This window comes from Aphelocoma coerulescens (genome assembly GCF_041296385.1).
Source record: "Aphelocoma coerulescens isolate FSJ_1873_10779 chromosome Z unlocalized genomic scaffold, UR_Acoe_1.0 ChrZ, whole genome shotgun sequence".
In the NCBI taxonomy this organism is placed as follows: domain Eukaryota; kingdom Metazoa; phylum Chordata; class Aves; order Passeriformes; family Corvidae; genus Aphelocoma; species Aphelocoma coerulescens.
In genome coordinates, this window is record NW_027184085.1 from 72,276,700 (window position 1) to 72,290,315 (window position 13,616).

Consider the following 13,616-nt stretch of genomic DNA (forward strand, 5'->3'; position numbering starts at 1 on the left):
TTCTTGTCTTGTCCATGAGACAGTTTTTTTTCACTGTCATCTTCCCCTTGGTAGAGCTCTTTATCATTGCTGTCTTCCCCTTGGGACAGGTCTTGGTCTATCTGGTCTTCCCCTTGGGACAGCCCTTGGTCTCTCTCCAGTTCCTGTTGGGACATTGTCTTTCCTGTAGGAGACCTCTTTGTCATTTTCCTACTGGGACGTGTCTTTGTTGTCTTCCTGTTGGGTAACTCTTTTGTCATTGTCCTCTTCCCTTTTGGAGACGTCTTCATCTCTCCTGTATTCCCCTTGGGACATCTCTCTGTCATTCCCATCTTCCCCTTGGGACATGTCTTTGTCATTGTTGTCTTCCCATTATGACAGCTCTTTATCACTGTAATTTTCCCACTGGAACAGCTCTTCATCTCTCCTGTATTCATCTTGAGACACCTCTTTCTCATTGTTGTCCTCCCTTTCAGCCAGTTCTTGGTCTCTCTTCATTTTGGGACAGCTCCTTGTCCTTGATGTCTTCCCTTGGCACAGCTCTTGGTATCCATCATCTTTCCACTCTTTCTCCTCGTCATATAAGGTGGCACAATTGTTTGGAAAATTTGCTCCCAGAAACTCCAGCATCCTCTGATGACTCATGATTTTTCTCAAAATTCTGGAAAATTTGTCTGGCTTTCCCGAGCGGGGCTTTTCATATTCAGTTCTTGCAAAGGCTCTGTCTTGGACACAACACTCAGATCCTTTGCAGTCTTGTGGTGCACCAGCAGAGACCTGCTGGTGAGGTTGCACTTAACAATGCTGCTCTGTCCAGCACCGTGTCCCTGCATCTCTGCCCAGGGAAGCTGATGTAGCCATGCTGTGTGCCCAGTCCCACTGTTCTGCTGGCTACTGGCTGTGTCTCTGGCTCCCCATGTAGTTCTTGTGGGGGATGTCATGCATAGGGATCTGTCTCTCGTCCTTCAGACCTGCAACATAGGCTTCAGGGTGGTGTGGTGCAACCCTCAAGCTCCAATCGCCTGTGGCTGTGCCCTGCTCACTGTGTGTACCCTGAGCAATGAGAACAAGCAGTAGGTGGCTGTTGCTGGCCATGGTGTTGGCCATTCTCCTGCCCCTGGCAGAAAGCAGTCAGCTGGCAGCTGCTGCTGGAGAGGAGGCAGCTTACAGGTACACTGCCTCTTGTGTGTGCCAGAGTGCTGCCGTCTGTATTGCTGGCAGATGGGCTGTCTCCTGCTGTGTCACCCTGGTGTGTATGGGGCAGTAACAGACTGCACCAGGCTGTTAGTCTGAGAAACATTAAGGGTGAAATGCTGGAAACATGAGGGGGGAAAAGGGCAGAAAATGTGAAGTGATTCCCTCCTTCAGTTGCCATCAGCTTGATCTGGAGCTGATCAGCTCTTGTCACCTAGCCCCAGACACCCCTGCATCTATCACCCAGCCTCAGATGATGCCAGTGCCCAGAACTAGACCTGGATCTGATCAGTTCCTGTCACCTAGCCCTGGATCTCCCACCTCCTGTCACCCCTGAATCATCCAGGGTACTCCCAGGGGCCTGTGAGCCCAAATACTTGCCTGCCCATACACCCTCCTGTGCCCCCACCCCACAATCCATCTGGCCTTTCTCCAAGGAACCCCCTATGGGGATTCAGAGTGTGCCACAGAGAATGGCTTTGGTTGATGTGGGGCCTTGGGAGACAAAGATCAAGAGGCAAGACAAAGAGCAGGAGGTGAGACAAAGAGTAGGACAGTTAAGGGGAGATTGGATGAGGAGATTGTAATCTGTAGTCGTTGGAGATGTAAAACATGTAACCCTAGAAGCTGAAGTTTGTAGCTGCTGAACTGTTGGTTTGTAGCAGTATATAAAGATATGCCTTGTACAATAAAATTTGGTTTGCGTGCACCCGGCGAAGTCCGTGTTCAGTCACCGACACCCTCCACTATGACACCCCTCTTCCACACCTTCAAGAGTCCCTTTAACCTGAATCACAGGATCTCCAGGTTGTAAGAGATCTTCAAGATCACTGAGTCCAACCCATGCCCTAATGTTGCCTTTCCCTGGTCTTTAAATTAAGACCCAAACACAGTTAAGGGAAAAGGGGTTTTTACCTCTGTATTTATTTTAAGGATCCTTAAGGTGCACCACTTCATCCAGGTGGAATGCGCCAACATGCACACAGATGATAGATCACGTATACAATTTATAGACCATGCAAATTATCATATCTATCAAAGATTCCCCAATGAGAAGCTTAAATGAACAGCGTGATATCCCCCCATCCCAAGGAATTCCCCCCTGGATGGGCCTATCTTAGTTTACAGGATGTGTTCTAGAGAAGACCTTGGTTTCTCAGGACAGTATAGAACTTTCTGGCCTCAACTGTGAGGCTTCCAGCATGTTTGGTCTCCTGGCTTAATGGAATATTAGGACTATGCTAAGTTATCAGACTTAAGGAATTACAAGTATGCATGCTAAAAGCACTGAGGCTACATAAAAGCTATATAAAAGGGTATATAAAGGGTGTATAAAAGAAAAGGCAAAAAATCATCATGGCGTCAGTAACACCGCTGTTGGGGTGGGTCAGCCTGCTCTCGGGCTGAAACCATCAAATGTCAGTCACCAGAAGAGATCACTGAGGTCTAGGTTACCTCCCCCTGGGTGGCTCCCAATCCTAAATTACCTCCCCCTGTTCCAGAAAGTTCTCCGTTTTTTAGTTATTAATTGGTTCCCTGTTATGATTCCTGCCTCCCTGTTTTCCCCATTTGTTCTGAAAAATTGTATCCTCCCCTCTGCTTATACCCCATTGGTTGTTTTCTCTTTCCCTGCCTTACTCCACCCCCCCATAAAGGGGCTAGCCCGCGTCTCCTCGAGGCTTTTGCTGGTCCCTGATCCCTCCTGCAAATAAACCTGTTGGAACTCACACCAGAAGCCCCTCCCACCTTCTTTGCCTCCGGGCTAACACGAGCCTGATCATCGCTGCCCGATGTGGTTCCTCTGAGGAGGAGCCAGCGCACGCACCCATCTCATGCTGATTCCACTGAGCTGTCCAGCGAGGACGCTGTAGAGGCTAACGCTGTGTCCCCTCTGCCCGAGGGCACGTCGGGGCTTGTGGTTACAAAGGCCCTGGCTGCGTTACACCGCCTCAACTAAACCATGGCACTGGGTGCCATATCCAGTCTTTTTTAAACACATCCAGGGATGGTGACTCCACCACCTTCCCGGGCAGATGATTCCAGTACTTTATCACTCTTCCAGTAAAAAATTTGTTGTAACATTCAACCTAAATTTCCCTTGGTGCAGCTTAAGGCTGTGTCCTCTTGTTCTGTCAGTTGTTGCCTGGAAAAAGAGATCAACCCCCACCTGACTACAACCACCTTTCAGGGAGTTGTAGAGAGTGATAAGGTCACCTGTGAGTCTTCTTCAGGCTAAACAACCCCAGCTGCCTCAGTCGTTCCTCACAGGGCTTGTGTTCCAAGCCCTTCACTAGCCTTGTTGCCCTCCTTTGGACATGTTCAAGCATCTCAATGTCCTTCCTGAACGGAAGGGCCCAGAACTGGACACAGTAATCGAGGTATGGCCTCACCAGTGCCAAGTACAGGGGAGCAATGACTTCCCTGGTCCTGCTGGCCACACTATTCCTGATACAGGCCAGGATGCTGTTTGGCCTTCTTGGCCACCAGGGCACACTGCTGGGTCATGTTCAGTCAGCTGTTGACCAGTACCCCTGGGTCCCTTTCTGCCTGGGCACTGGCCAGCCCCATTGTCCCTAGCTTATAGCATTGCAGGAGGTTATTGTGGCCAAAATGGCAGGACTAGGCACTTGGACTTGTTAAACTTCATCTTACTGGACATTGCCTATCAATCCAACCATTCCAGGTCTCTTTGAAAAGCCCTGCTACCTTCCAGTAGATTGACACACGCTCCTAGCTAAGTGTCATCTGCAAATTTACTAATAGTAGACTCAATACCCTCATCCATGTCATCAATAAAAATATTAAACAAAACTGGCCCCAGCACAGTTCCCTGAGGGACATCACTAGTGACTGGCTGCCAACTGGCTGCAGCACCGTTCACCACCACTCTCTTGGCCCAGCCATCCAGCCAGTTCTTAACCCAGCAAGGAGTGCACCTATCCAAGCTGTGGACTGCCAGCTTCTCCAGGAGTTTACTGTGGGAGACATGTCAAAGGGCTTACTGAAGCCCAAATAGACAGCATTCACAGCCTTTCCCATATCCACCAGGCAGCTCACGTGGTCATAAAAGGAGATCAGGTTGGTCAAACACAACCTACCCCTCCTAAACGCATGCTGGCTGGGTCTGATCTCCTGGCCATCCTGTAGGTGCTATGGGATGACACTCAAAATAAACTGTTCCATTACCGTACTGGGTACTGAGGTCAGACTGACTCTGACCTATAATTTCCAGGATCCTCCTTCCTCCCCTTCTTGTGAATGGGCATCACATTGGCCAGCTTCCAGTCGTCTAGAACCTCAGCAGTGAGCCAGGACTGTTGGTAAACTATGGAGAGCAGTTTTGCAAGCTCATCTGCCATCTCCTTCATCACCCTGGGATGAATTCCATGTGGTCCCATAGATTTATGAACATCCAAGCAGCTCAGCAGTTCTCTGACAGCTTCCTCTTGGATAACAGGGGGACCGTCCTGCTCCCTGACACCATCTAGCAGCCCAGGAAGATGGTTGTCATGAGGACAAACCATCTTTCCAATAAAGACCGAGGCAAAGAAGGCATTAAACACCTCCACTTTCTCCCCACCTGCAGTCACTAAATTCCCTCCCGCTTCCAGTAGAGAACCAAGGCTGTTCTTACCCTTCTTTTTCCATTCATATATTTGTAAAAACATTTTTTATTATCCTTCACAAAAGTTGCTAAATTAAGTTCTAACTGAGCTTTGGCCTCTCTAGGTTTTTTTCTACATGCCCTAACAACTCCCTTAAATATCTCCTGAGATACCTGGCCCTCCTTGCAAAGATGATGCATCCTCTTTTTATTCCTTAGTTCCTTCAAAAGCTCCTTGCCCATCCAGGCTGGACATTTGCCTTGTTGACTCATCTTTCGGCACACAGGGACAGTCTGTTCCTGTGCCCTCAAGATCTCTGTTTTGAAGCATGCCCACCCTTCCTGTACTCCTTTGTTTTTAAGGGCTGCTTCCCAAGGAACTCTCCAAATAAGTCTCCTGAACAGGCCAAAGTCTGCCCTTCGGAAATCTAGTGTGAAGGTTTTATTGATGCTCCTCCTTATTTCACCAAATACTGAAAACTCTCTAATTTCATGATCACTATGCCCCAGATGGGCTGCAGCCACCACATCTCCCACCAGCCCGTCTCTATTTGCAAACAGCAGGTCTAGTGTAGTCCCTCCCCTGGTGGGCTCTCTCACCAGCTGTGACATGGTGTCCTCCACACAATCTAAGAACCTCCTGGACTGCCACTTCTCTTCTGTGTTAAGTTCCCAGCAGATGTCTGGTAGGTTAAAGTCACCTGCAAGAACAACGGCTGGTGATCCTCAAACATCCTCCAACTGCTTGTAGAATAAGCTATCCACCTCTTCTTCCTGGTTGGGTGGTTAATAACAGACTCTTAGCAGGATGTCAGCCTTGTTGGCCTTCCCCTTCTTACCCATAGGTATTCAACCTCATCGTCATTAGTTTCAAGTTCCATGGCATCAAAAGCCTACCCAATATAAAGGGCCACCCCTCCACCTCTTCTCCCTCTCCTGTCTCTTCTGAAGAGCATGTAGCCATCCAGTGCAGTGCTCCAGTTATGCAAGTCATCTCACCATGTTTCTGTGATGGCAACTACATCGTAGCTTTGCTACTGCACTTGGGCTTCCAGCTTTTCTTTTTTGTTACCCATGCTGCGTGCATTAGTATACATGCACTTCAGCTGGGCTGCTGATTTCACCCCTGACTCTGGCTTACCACCCTTGGGCTTGCAGCTGGAGAGCTCAGTTGTATCCTCTTCGCCCTTCAAACCTAGTTTAAAGCCCTCTCAATGAGTTCTGCCAGTTCATGGATGAAATAAACAACTTGCCAATTAAAATTTTAAACAGGAAAATTTATTAATTAGAGTAATTGTGGACAATTAGAGACCAAAAGATGGCGATCTGCCAAACGACAAGGCAAAGGAGCAGCGCTGGGTGCTCACCCACCGTTCGGGTGTTGTAGATACAAAAATGCTGCTAGCGAGGATTTTCTTGTTATTTTCTAAGTCCGTGAGAGACTTTTCTCTCTCACAGAAGAGGTGGCAGGGAATGTAAACAACCAAGCCACCTGCAACCTTGAAAAGTCTTGTTTATGGTCTAGTAGAAAAATATTTTGACAATGGATGTTTTAGGATTATAGCCAATCACCCCCAAGGGGTGGCTGATCCTTTGTCCAATTAGACTATGAAGAAAAAAGTCTATAGAAGAGTTTGTAAAATAATTAAATAAATCAATCTTGCTGCACAATTCCTGCCTGCTGGATCTTCTCTCCTCCTCCTCCCAATGGCTGTGGGACACGGTGATATACCGTAGGAACCAGGCCTGCAGTAATATTTGGTGCTGCCAGATGTGATCTGCACTCTCTGACATGTCCTGCACACTGCGAGCCAAGCCGAATTCCTCTAGAGGTATGCTGTTTCCCTTCCCCCCTGGGACCAGGGAGTCCGACAGGACTGAGAAATGGCAAACAGCGGCTCACAAAACGACGCTGTGGTGCTGGTCTGGAAAGGTGTGTTTAGCATATTGCACACCTCCATTCCTGAAAACTCAGTTCGGGAATTATTAGACTGGGCTACCTTAAAAGGGATTTCCATGGACAGAGATACTGCCCTGGACTTTGCCTTATGGCAGGACTGTGCTGTCCGACACGAGCTCCCGACTGGGGAGCCGGCAGCGTTAGAATTATACAAAACCTGGCGTTCGTTATTTATTCTGCTGACAGACCTTGACTGTGACAGCAGGGCTGGATCACCTATTTCGGTGATGAGTGATGGAGGAATGTCCAAGGGGGACCCTGCGGACTGGGCTGCCAGGGCAAATGATGGTGGATTCGGAACCCCCCCCCCCCGGCTCCACAGGCAGAGCCTGCGCCGCCTCACCCTGCACAATTGCAGGACTCCGCTGCCCCCAGGCACCCCGCACCGCCAGAGGCGGGAGGGTGCACAGCCTGCCTTACCGCTCAGCTCGGCGGCGGCCACAGCTTATCCAGGGCTGCAGATTAGCGGTTTAGCATCTTGGACCCCCAGAGCGGCTCCTAGCTCGGTTGCATATGCACCTGGATCTAACTTCTTAGCAGGTGTAGCCCCCGGCGTGCCTGCTCCAAGACTGCCTGGGTGTGGTCCGCTGCCCTCCTTGGCGCTGGACTGTTCTGCGCAGTCGCAGAATCGAGCCATCGACCTTTTAATACAGCATCTGCCTTTGCTGACAGAGTTACCGAACCTATCCCGAAGGATGGAGGACCTGTTCAGCTTGCTAGAGCAGTGGATGCCAGAGCAACCCTGCTGTGCGGGGCGTGCTGAGCCCCCGCTGCCCATGCCACCTGCGCTGCCCACAGGAGCCGCGGCTCCGAACCAGGAAATGGCGCAGCTGGCGGTGAACCTGGAAGCGGCGGCAGCTGCGGAGATGCGGCTGGGGGCGGCGGCGCCGGGCACGGCCGCAGAGCATGGGCCAGCAGCGGCGCCGAGCGCAGCCGGGGAGAGAGAAACAGCAGCGGAAGTGGCGACTGTGCCGAACGTGGCTGCGGTGTAAGAGACAAGCGCGGCGCTGAGCTCAGCTGTAGCCCCAGAGATGGCGGTAGCAGCTCCAGCACCGGCTCGATCAGGACCGGCCGAGACAGCATCCTGTAAAGAGGCTGCTGTCCAAACTGCAGCGCAGCCAGCTGCAGTCTGTGCTGTCTGTTCTGGCTCTAGCTAATTTAGCCAAAGTTTCCCTCTCCATCCATTTCTGTTCACTCCCAGCACCTCAGAGTTGCCTTTGCCTGATGATTCCTCGTTAAGAAGTGAGGCAGATGAGGTTCTGGCCCCAGGTCATCAGGCGGCTGTAGCTGCGTGGCAAAAGAAAAGGCTGCGCCGGTCTCGCCCCTGAACCTTTCAGGACTGCACGGTAACAGTGTGTCCGACCCACTACAGTTGCTTCTTAGAGTCAGTTAAAATGCGAGCACTGGAGGAGGGTGACTGGAGGTTATTAGAAACCCTTGGAATGCCAAGTAGGATCTGAGGATTCTGAGGGTAACCGGGGAGCTGTTACACTTCACCCACGGGCTGTGTCTGAAGTTCAGGATGGTAGTGGCTCCCCAAAAGGGGAGATCCAAGCTTTCCCAGTGTATAAGGCTCTCCCAGATTCTGGTGAGTGTGGTAAGCATGAGGTAATTGCTTGGAAAGTTGCCCAGGACCTCCAATCCAGGGTGGCACAATATGGGCTAGGTTCTGCTGAGGTTATGCAGATAATAAGGGTGATAAATACATATTTGCTTTCTCCATTTGATATCAGACAGTTAGGTCAAATTCTATTTCAACCTGTACAATTTACAGTTTTTGAGAAAACCTGGAGAAAGCTGGCCAACAAGGCTGCATTAGCGAATATGCAGCTCCCTGCTGCTGATCCTAGACGGACAGCAGGAATGGATGCTTTGATGGTGACTGGTCCCTTCTCTGATCCCAGTCTACAGGGTACTTTGTCCTGTAGTGTCCTGCAGCAAGCTCAGCAGGTTGGCATGGCTGCCCTGTTGAAAACCATAGAGATATCTGCACCCAGAAAGTGATATACTGAAATAGTTCAAGGGAAATCAGAGTCATTCCTCTCTTTTGTAGAGAAAGTTGCTGCTTCTCTCGAGAAGCAGGTTGAGGATGACGGGTTAAGACAGATGATGTTAAAGCAGTTAGTGAGAGATAACGCAAATGAAGAGTGCAGAAAAATCATAGATGCCTTACCAGGGGATCCTGAGGTAACAGACATGGTCGAAGCCTGCGCTAAGGTGGGATCTGGGAACCAGAAAAGGTCTGCTTTGGCTGCGTTCCTGCAGCCTGTTCACGCATCTTCTGGTCGTGAACCAAAGCAACCAAAACAGGCGAAAAAACAGAAGCGGCCTAAGCCGAGTCAAAAAGAAAACACACCAATCCCCCAGTGCAAGAGGTGTGGCAGGCCAGGGCATTGCTCAGACTAATGTAGATCCCAGACTCATGCCGATGGTCAGCCTTTGTCAGGAAACTTCTGCTGGGGTGCAAGGAGGGGGAATTGCTCTCTGATGCAGTCGCTCCCCCAGAGAGTGGCACAGGTACAGGCACAGGCCTACCCAGCCACCCTAGAGACAGCACCCAGGGATCAGACAGCACCCAGGGATGTCTTGGGGTGACCTTATGATGTGTATCCCATATCGCTGCCTATGCCCAGAAGTTAATTTATTAATTTTTGTGCCTTTCTATGCCTCTAAACTGAGCCTGAGAGGGGGAAGGATAAAAACTGAGCAAACTTTCTCAGCAGTTTGCAGCTTGTTCAAGGTCACATAAAATAGCAGGTTTGTTTTTTTTTTTCCAGCTGGGGCAGGGGAGCGAGGAAGCACCTGGCTTGTGGCTTTCCAGTCAGCTTTTGGCCAGTTTTTTTCCAGTTTCTTGTTCTCCGGAGAGAGACTGAGAGGTGAACTTTTCCTTCTCTGGAATTTCGGATTTTCTCCCTTTTCTACTGGACTGCTTGATTGCTGTAACATCAGAGCACATCAGGAGGACTTTCCACCGGGCACAGAGGGCCTGGCCCTGGGCCAAGCCCCAGCTCTGAGGAGACCAAAGGGAGGACTCGAACACTTTCCCAGTTTTTTTCCTCTACAGTGAAAGATTTTACCATTTAACATTATTTTCCTTTCCCGTGTGTTTGTTAAATAAATAGTTTTATCTTCTTCACTTTCCTTTGAGGAAAATTTATTTTTTCCCAAACCTGGTGGGGGAGGGGTGGTTGTGCCTTCTCTCAGAGGATATATTTCTAAATTTGGCCAAACTGGAACAAGGGATCAGACGGGTTTGACGTCCACACTGCAGCCACAGTCGTCTTAGACTCTAGCGGTATTTATAAGGTTCCCTTGGACACATATGGACCCTTAGCCCAGGGATCCAGTGCGATGCTGGTGGGAAAACCTGATGTTGCCCATCAAGGAATCTTAGTGCACTCAGGAGTTATAGATGCTGACTTTAAAAGTCAGATTTGCACTACGGTCTCCACACAAAAACCCCCTGTAACTATTCCTGAAAAGACCTGCCTTGCTAAATTAGTGTCTTTTAAGTCTTGTGTCCCCAGGATAGAACAACGAACTCACGAAGATAACGGCAGTGGATCTATGGGACTTCGGCAGGCCTTCTGGACTGCAGACATTTCTGACCAAAGGCCACAGATGACATGTACCCTGGTCCTGCCAAACACCCATCTACGCAGGATTCAGCTTCAAGGTTTGATTGATACAGGTGCTGATGTAACTGTCATCTCCTTCTCTGCATGGCCTCCCTCGTGGCCTTTAGCCCCGGTGGGATCGGCCATCGCAGGATTAGGAGGAACCATACAGAGCTATTTAAGCGAAAGGCTTGTGGTGGTAAAGGATTCAGAGGGGCACCCAGCTATGATTAGGCCTTATGTTGTGTTGGGGTTTTAGTTTAGTTCTAGTTTTTTTTCCTGTTAAAGGAATTTTTTCCCATATGCATGTTGCTAGGGGACAAATGGCTGTACTTAAGAAAAGACAAAAGACCTGGCTACTCTTTTTGTTTTCATTTGGGTGTGAGTTCAGTTCGCTCTCGGTGTTCTCTGGGAGAGGAGCCTGGTTCTTTTCGGCTGTTTTTCTTTCTGCAGAGAAAGATCCCAGGACCCCCGGCCCACCTTCCCTGTCCCGCTGGAGGCCGGGCTGTGGCTGCCCTGCCCGGCCGCTGATTGGAGCCTTCGCTGCGTTGTAGCTCTGCTCCCCCTGCCTGCCTGGACCTCCAGGGGGTTTCCCGCTTGGATACATCGCGTCTGCCACCCGAGATCTGTGCTCACCCCTGCCGCTTCAGCTTGCCACTCCAGCCTGCTATTCCAGCCTGCCGCTCCAGCCTGCTGCTCCCGAGGCTCCAGCCGGACACCAGGGCCGGCCGTCTGGGGTTTGTGAAGCCTTTGTTCCATCCCTTCCCGGGATCGCAGGCCACCAGTGCTGCGTGCTCCCTGAGTTCGCTCCGGAGCACCCCCTGCAGCTGCGGGGGAACCACCGTACCTGCCCCGCTCACTGGGAGCCACCAGAGCCCCTGCCAGCTGCAAGTAGAACTGCACCCGAGGGGAAAGGGCCTGACAGCCGAGAAGGCTGGGACTGGGTTTGTGATTGTTCGCTGTTACTGCCATAGTTATTGTTGTTTTGTTTGACTGGTTATATATATATATATATATATATATAACAGTAAAGAACTGTTATTCCTATTTCCCATATCTTTGCCTAAAGGCCCTTGATTTCAAAATTATAATAACTCGGAGAAAAAGGGGTTATATCTGCCACTTCATGGGAGGCTTCTGCCTTCCTTAGCAGACACACACCAAAGTGAAATAGAAATACAGATTTTTAACTTTTAGTAGAAATATATGCTAAGGGCCTTAAACATTAAAAAGCTGCAACAGAGACCTTAAACACAGTTCTTACTGCAGCAGAGTTACCTTTTCACAGAATTTCTTTAGACAAAATACAGATAAAACTATACTGTTGACATTTTTCAGATAGAGTGTTCACATAAACAGTAAGAGTTGTTAGAAACTATATACGCAAATCTGTGTAATACCTATGTAACACTTGTGTAAGACTTACGACTGTTAGAATTAGACCAGGATAAGTTAAGAAAAGGAAAACTAGAATCATGTGCTAATCTTATGGGTCAAATAACAAATACAATCCACACTTCTGTAAAAAAAAGATATAGAAGAAACTAGAATTAGAAGAAAAAGCTGTTTTCTGCCTGCTGTTTGCTGTTGCTGCTTGGCCTTATCATGTAACCCCCTTGGACTCTGCCTTCAAGAAAGCTATGAGACTATAAAATAAAGAACTTAGTAGAACAGCAGTCTCCTCTGCTCTCTTATCCTGGTCCGAGAAGGAAGGGTATCCCATCAAAAGCTCAACGTTGCAGTAGCTATATTTATCCAAAAAGCTCATATGTTTGCAATTACTTTTCAATGGGCCCAACGGCTAGATCTGTTGTGTATATTGGAATGGATCTTTTTGCCAGCACAACCAAAGAAATCTATAATGACACGTGGAATTATTAGCTCATATTATAATGAAAAGCCAAAACCAGGTAATAGAAATACCTGGATCCGAGCCTGCAGAAGTTATTGTGCCAACAACTAGATATTTAAATTGGATGCTAAGACAATTTGCAGAGACTTGCAAATTGCTACTTTAGAGTTTACAGGCAAACCCTAACCCGAACCCTAACCCCAACCCTAACCCTAACCCAAAGCCTAACCCTAACCCGAAGCCTAACCCTAACCCGAAGCCTAACCCGAACCCGAACCCAAAGCCTAACCCAAACCCGAAGCCTAACCCTAACCCAAACCCTAACCCGAAGCCTAAACCTAACCCTAACCCAAAGCCTAACCCGAAGCCTAACCCGAACCCGAAGCCGAACCTGAAGCCTAACCTGAAGCCTAAACTGAAGCCTAACCCAAACCCGAAGCCGAACCCGAAGCCTAACCCGAAGCCTAACCCGAACCTGAACCCTGACCCGAAGCCTAAACCGAAGCCTAACCCGAAGCCTAACCCTAACCCAAAGCCTAACCCTAACCCGAAGCCTAACCCGAACCCGAAGCCTAACCCTAACCCAAAGCCTAACCCGAAGCCTAACCCTAACGCTAACCCAAAGCCTAACCCGAAGCCCAACCCGAACCCGAAGCCGAACCTGACGCCTAACCCGAAGCCTAAACTGAAGCCTAACCCGAAGCCTAACCCGAACCCGAAGCCTAACCCGAAGCCTAACACTAACCCGAAGCCTAACCAGACGCCTAACCCAAAGCCTAACCCGAAGCCTAACCTGAAGCCTAACCTGACACCTAACCCTACCCTGAAGCCTAACCCCAAACCCTAACCCAAAGCCTAACCCGAAGCCTAACCTGAAGCCTAACACTAACCTTAACGCGAACCCTAACCCTAACCCGAACCCTAACCCCGAAGCCTAACCCGAAGCCTAACACTAACCCGAAGCCTAACCCGAAGCCTAACCCGAACCCTAACCCTGACCCGAAGCCAAACCCGAAGCCTAACCCAAAGCCGAACCCTAAGCCGAACCCTAAGCCTAACCCAAACCAGAACCCAAACCCGAACCCCTAAGCCTGAGCCTAAGCCTAACCCCTAAACCTAAGCCCCGCCCCTAACCCCCGCCCCTAACCCTAGCCTGTGCTCCTCACCTGTGCCTGCGCCCCTGGCCTGCACCCCTAACCTGTGGTCCTCACCTGCACCTGCACCCCTAACCTGTGGTCCTCACCTGCACCTGCGCCCCTAACCTGCGCCCCTGGTCTGTACCTGCACTGCTGCCCTGCAGCCCTAACCCTGACCTGGATACTGGGCCGTGACCTGTGCCTGGACCCTGACCTGGTGCCTGGGTCCTGACCTGGACCCTACGCCTCAGAACCTCTCAGGAAAACCCACCTG